Source organism: Nannospalax galili, unplaced genomic scaffold (genome assembly GCF_000622305.1).
Source record: "Nannospalax galili isolate Female #2095 unplaced genomic scaffold, S.galili_v1.0 scaffold285, whole genome shotgun sequence".
Lineage (NCBI taxonomy): Eukaryota > Metazoa > Chordata > Mammalia > Rodentia > Spalacidae > Nannospalax > Nannospalax galili.
The window spans coordinates 1,334,845-1,341,762 of NW_008355157.1; the positions used below are offsets into that span (position 1 = coordinate 1,334,845).

At 38.0% G+C, this 6,918-nt stretch overlaps 1 protein-coding gene across 2 annotated transcripts in view; it reads left to right on the plus strand.

Annotated features, from left to right (window-relative positions):
• Positions 1-6,918, plus strand: part of Fut8 (fucosyltransferase 8) — a 295,663-nt gene that overhangs the window by 239,015 nt on the left and 49,730 nt on the right. The gene's annotated exons all lie outside the window — the stretch shown is intronic.

Consider the following 6,918-nt stretch of genomic DNA (forward strand, 5'->3'; position numbering starts at 1 on the left):
CTTGTGTGATACTCGGGCCTTCAAGTTTAGTTCTGCTTCTTTTATTTTTGAGCTTTATGTGTCTTTGTGGTTTACTTTTTGGGTATGAAGAGCTGGTTTGTCTTAGCTTCTGGTTCTCTTCTTTTGATTTTATATTGTCGAGGCCGTTTTGATTTTGTCTTCAGGAGTTCTGGGGTGGCCCAACTCCAATGTGGATCAGAAGTTTTCAGACTTTCTCCTTAGGTCTGGAATCTTCTAAGAATGCTTTCGGCCTCAGGAACTTGGGTGGCACTGACCTGAGACCCTTGCCGTGGCTGCGCCACGCAGGGATGCAAAGGCAGATGGGGAGGGAAGAAGCCCCAAGACTTCCCAGGGAGTGGATTGAGTAGCTGGGTTGTACTGGATGCAAAGGATCAGGGAGAGTAAAGGTAAGCCTTGGAGCCCCAGAAAGAGGCTGTCAGCCCCAGAAAGAGGCTGGCGGGGGGTTGAGGGCCAGGGGAGGAGAGGGAGAAGAGGGCAGGGCCAGGACCAGAAGCGGTGCTCCTGGAGCCCAAGAAAGGGACTGAGTTGCTCTGGGTGAGAAGGGTCAGGAAGCAGTATTGGTTCCCCAGGTGTCTGAGGCCCCAAGACTAGGAATGGCGCAGGGCCCAAACTAGGAGTATAGAAAGGCGAGGCGGGGGGATGGAAGGGTGAATGTGACTTAGGGAGTCCCGGAGCAGAGAGCTGCGCTATTGACTTACCCCAAGAGGCCTGAGGATAGTAGTGCAGGCTAGGAGAGTTAGCCGGTGGTGCAGGCCCAGGGAAGCAGCGAGAGGTGAGGGCGGGGCCAGGACCAGAAGTGGTGCTCCTGAAGCCCAAGAAAGGGACTGGGTTGCTCTGGGTGAGAAGGGTCAGGAAGCAGTATTGGTTCCCCAGGTGTCTGGGGCCCCAAGACTAGGAATGGCGCAGGGCTCCAACTAGGAGTATAGAACGGCCTATCTTGACTTTTTATTTCTCTCCCATTGTCTTAATGAATTGAACTGAACTATTAATTTGATAATTGAATTGGACTTTCTTTGTACATGAAAATAATGACAATCAAAAAAGAGTTTGATGTCCTAGAGGTTTAGGACATGTTTAGGTAGATGGCTGTTTGCTGTATTGACCATCTAAACTGGAGGTTATCTTTTCTCTCTGTTTCATATCAAGAAGGGTTTGATCAAAAAGTTTTATTTGCCATCTTTAAGGTTTATATGAGGTAGGCTTAAAATAAAAATAATTGAATAAAATTATTTGCTATGTACCAGGCACCCATGTTAGAGTAGGCTCAGTGGAGGTGCACTTGTCTAGCACACAGAGACCCTGGGGTCCATCCCCAGCATTTATAAATATATGCGGAAAAAAAAAAGCTAAGTCTGACACTCTGGAAAGCCGAGTAGGAAGATCTAGAATCAACTGTTTTGGGCAACATAGATGGCCCCTGAGTGAATGAGGAAAGGAGGAAGAGAAAAGTGGGGATGAATAAATTTACAATTGAAAATCTTTCCACAAAGAAATTTCCAGATCTAGATGTTTTTGCTGATAAACTGAACATTTAAGGAGGAGGTGACACCAATCTAGAAAGTAGAAGCCGCCATCTTTTCAACTTATTGTATAGGCCAGGGTCACACTTAACAACCAGGAGAAAGATCACAAGATGAGCACACTTGATGAAAGGTCCCTTTTGGGGCACATGGACTGTGGGGAATGGACCAGCCATCCAAGTAGAACAGCTCAAATTTGGTTGGTTATTTGAGACACCCAGGCAGATTTTGTGGCTAACATCATTGTTCATTTGACTTTCTCCAATCTACACCCAGCCTCTTAAGCATCCTGGCTTTTCCTTCTAGTCAGATGCTACAAAGGTTCAGTCAAAAATGCACCCTAAGCTGGGCCTGGTGCTACAGGCCTAGCCAGCTACTCCAGAGGCTGAGGCAGGAGGAGCATGAATTCAAGGCCTACCTGGGCAACCCAGCAAGTCCCCATTAAAATAATCTGAATATCTTAAGTTTCGTAAACACTTATTGAATAGTGCTTAGTTTATGTATGGAGATATGTATGTAACAATAACATTTAGTGAATCTGAATAGCACTGCTAAGAACTATTTCATCTCATTGAATAGTCAGAATAAACCTGTGTTATTTGTGTCTTACATAAATGAGTAACTTGCCAGAAGTAATTCACCTATCAAGAATCAGAAACCCATATTTGCCAATAGTCTCTACAGCCTGGGATTATTTTAAACAGCAGCAGCAGCAACTTGGACATACGTAGCCTATAGGCATAAAATATTTACTTTCTGGCCCTTTTCAGAAAAAAAAAAAGTTAATGATTAAACTTCTTTTTTTTTTTTCCATTTCATTACAGGTTTAACATATTCAGTAACACATTTCAGAGCAAGGATATATCTTTCAGAAGTGGCTGTAAATCTTTAGGTGCACAGTTGAATTAATACAGTTATACAATATTGAACTCAGTATAAACCCTGTAAGACATAAAATTGAGTGAGTTTTTATCCTTTAAAGAAGATCTCCATTTCATTTTAAAATATGCTGTTTCCTACATTTTTGATGCTACTAACACTTACTTAGATGTTTGCGTATGTGTCTTTAATCTCTATGTATCTGATTATTACTAGTCACAGTTGATTACACTTGGATCCTTAGTACCTGAGTATGGATATAAAGTCATCAGGTAGATTTCACTGGTAATGTTTATCACCTCTACTATTTAACATGCAGTACATTTTATGCTTCCTCCTCAAATATGTCTGTTTGTTTGTTTGTTGATTGTGTGTGTGTGTGTGTGTGTGTGTGTGTGTGTGTGAGTATCATACAGAACATCCCACACAATCTTATTCATCTATATACCCACTTCCCAAATGGCACCCTGCCATAGCCTCCCCACTCTTACACACTGGAGCCCATATACTCTGTCATCCCTGTTACTGTCCACTGTGTTGTCGGCTCCCCCAGCCATTCCCCAATGCTTGCGATTAAACTTCTAATGTTCAAAAAGTCCCAGTCTAAACAGGAAATAAGCATAAACACTTAAAAAGTCTGTCTCCTGAAACAAAATGGTGTTGTTATAAAGTTATAAACAATACTCCGAGGGATGAGAGAAGTATAGCCATTTCAGCCAGAAAAGTTAGAAGAAATAGTATTTTGAATTGCTTTAGCAGAGTTATTAAAATGGCCAGATATCTTAGGGGTAGAATCTTGCACACTTGGAGTGTTTGACAGATGATGATAAAGTGCCCAGGTGCCTGTTACATCTTGCTTAGAGAAAATTTCAAAATAGCAGAATTGGTAATTATTTTTTCTTCAGTTTCTGATTTGCTAAATTATACAGAAGAGAGAATTAAACCATCTGCTTCTTAGTTTAGCCTTTAGTCAACTGTGACTGAAAAAAATGCAGTTCTGATAGCTAATTATATTGTATTTTTTCAAGTAAATAAAAATAGTTGGATGCAAGTGTTTTTAAGGTGTACGTGTATGAAAATGATAGTATTTTTGTTAAGTAAACCTTGTATTTTGTATTCATTCTTAATTGTCATTTATGCTATTGCAATTTTTATAAGTTCTTATTATAGGTGCTTAACATGTAACATTTGCATGATTGTGAAAAACAGTGTTTCTGAAGAACACTGACAAAAGTAGTTGAGTTAATACAGAATTGCTTGTTGGGGATTTTTTTTTTTTAACTGAATTGAGGAAATGACACAGAATTAACAATGTTGTTACTCAAGTCCTGGTTATAAACTTGCCAACATATAATGTAATATAGCATCACCCTGAATGACTTGTACTTCTAAAATAAGCACAGAGGTCAAGTGTTATAACATTGGAAGGAGCCAGGGGTGTAAGGAGTGCCAAAGGGAATGCATGCTTCAAGGCCCTGGTGATTAGATCGTATACAGATTAGAATATGACAATCAAGTAGTTAATCAAGTGTTTGTATTTTTAAGTATTTATTCTCAAGGACATAAAAGGATAAATTATCCTATGTTGATCAAAAAGTATTCCAAACATCAAAAATAAACACAGCCATGGCATAAAGATTACCTAATTTTGTAGTTTTTGCAGACTGTCATCTATTGTATGGGTGATAAATGTTACGTCTATGTTCATAACATTTTTTAAAAGTCTGATATAGCTGTAAGCTATTTCTTTTTCTGAATGTCAATATTATAAATATGTAATCATTGGATTAATTAAGGTATATGTGGACACATCACTCCTCTTCATTCTGCTGGGGATATATAATTTAATGTTTCTCATTTGATTAAGCAAAATCTATTCTTTGAACATTTTTTTCTTAGCCTGAAAAGAATATACAAGAGTGATAAGTTGCAGGTTTGGTTTCTGTGTTTTATGTTGGGGCAGATATTTTATTTTATGTTGGCAGATATTTTGTTTGGCATTGATTATATATTCAAATGTGTATCTGACAGCATTTTCAGTTGTTTGACAAAATACTGTTTTACTATAACCACTGTAATATGCCCTTAAGTACTTATGCACTTGTTCCTCTTTTTAATAACCAAATTATATGTGTTCATGGAGTAAAAACAGTAGTAGCCATAGGTGCATATAAGAAAAACTATAAATTAATGCCTTTGCCTTATCCTTTCTTAAAGACTGCCTCACTGTCTGACTCATTAAAATGAATTCCCCCTAGGTCTTTAGGACATGCTGAGATGACTAAAGAAATAAAAAAGAAGAGTCATTCTAGGAATGTTTGAATGCAACTTTGCATTGTGACTAAAATCGAGTGTACACCCTCATCTAATCATATTCTTTTCCCTCCCTCCTTCCCTTCCTTCCTTCTCCTTCCTTCCTTCGTTCTTTCCTTCCTTCCTTCCTTCCTTCCTTCCTTCCTTCCTTCCTTCCTTCCTTCCTTCCTCCTTTTTTTCTTTCTCTTTTTTGTTTCTCTTTCTCTGTTTTGTTCTCCCTCTTTCTTTCTTTCTTTCTTTCTTTCTTTCTTTCTTTCTTTCTTTCTTTCTTTCTTTCTTCTCTTCCTCTTTTTCTTTTTTTCTGACAGGGTTCTTCTGTAGCCCCACCTGGTCTGAAACTTGCTATGTAGACCAGGCTGGTCTCTATCTCAGAGAGATCCACCTGCCTTTGCCTCCCTAGTGGAGTGCTGGGATCAAAGGAATGCACCACCGTGTTCTTTATTAATTGATGAGCTTTTAACATTCAAAGCAGATCAAACATAATAATTAATCATCTCTCTATACCCCATATCCTATCTAGAAATTTTACTAATCTGCTAAACTTAGTCACTTTTTCACTCCCCTCAAAGCTCAGATACTCCTCCCCTCTAGTCTGTAAATTCCTCTGGACCCTGCCATGGCTCTGGTGATGCCAAATTTATTCATTTCATTTGAGGAAACTGCTTTTAAATAAGAATTTGAAATAAAAGGCAATGACTGCTTATTGCTGAAAAACCCAGAAAGTACAGAAAATATTTTATCTAAATATGTGTTCCTTTCAGTCATTTTAATTAGTAGATATTTAATTAGTAGATATTTCTTACAACAATTTTAGCTGTGCAGTAAAACTGAATAGAGAGTACACACACATCACACCATACCCTGGGTATCTGTCATGACCCACCCAGTCTTTCCTATGAGTATTTGCATTGCTGTACTACATTTGTTAAAATCAGTGAACTAATATACTATTATTAACTAAAGTCTGTTTGTATTAGGATTTGTGTTTTCTGTTGTACAGTTCTGGTTTTGTCAACTGTATAATTTCATGTTCCCATTATATATAATCACACAGAGTCTTTTTACTGCCCTAAAAGTCTGCCATCTTCTACCTATTCTTCTTTTTCTCCTTAGTTCTTAGCAAACACTGTTCTAGTTAACTTCAGCTGTCAACAAAACATAGCCTAGAGTTACTTGAGGAGGAAGTCTGAATTGAGAGATTTCCCAGATCAGATTGTCTTATGATCATTTCTGTGAGGGATTGTCTTGATTGGTGATTGATGTGGAAGGGTCAAGCCCACTGTAGGCAGCACCATCCCTAAGCAGGTGGTTTGGGTTGTATAAGAAAGCTAACTAAGCATGAACCTGTGAACAATCCAGCACACAGCATTCTTCCATGGTTCCTGCCCTGACTTCCCTCAATGTTGGACTCTAACCTATAAGATGAAATCAACCCTTTCCTCCCCTAATTTGCTTTTGGTCAGTGTTTTATCACAGCAACAGAAAAGAAATTAGAACATCCACCAATCTTTTTTATCTCCACAATGTTTCCTTTTCTGTAATGTCATATAATTAGAATATATATGATCTTTTCTGCCTGCTTAGCTTTTTTTAAAGTTCCTGCACATCTTTTTGTGATTTGACAGTTCATTTCTTTTTATTGTTGAATTGTATTCTATTTGTTTATCCATTTGCCTATTGAAGAACATTTTGGTTGCTTCCAATTCTGAAAAAGCAAGTATAAATATTGATGTGCAGATTTTGTGTAGCATAATTTTCCCCTCATTTGGGCAAGTACTCAGGAGTAAGATTACTGGATCACATGGTAAGACTATATTCAGCTTTTTAAGAAACTTCCAGCCTGTCTTTCAAAATGGCTGTCTTTGTCTACTCAGCTGTTATAACAAAATACTATAAACTGAGTGGCTTAACCAACAGATGTCTAGAAGTTGGAAAGTCCAAAATTAAGATGCCGGCAGTTTTATTTCCTGGTCATAATTCCATTTTACATGATCTAATGATCCAACATACAACCAGGAACGCACTAATTCTTTCCCCAGGAATAGATGGCAGTCTTTTGAGGAATACTTATTCTTCTGACATCTCATAAGAAATATTATAATAAAGATTTAACAACATGTAAGTACTGATAATAATCAATGTTATATTGCATGATGAAAGAATAGGTAAGGAAACAAAGATACCT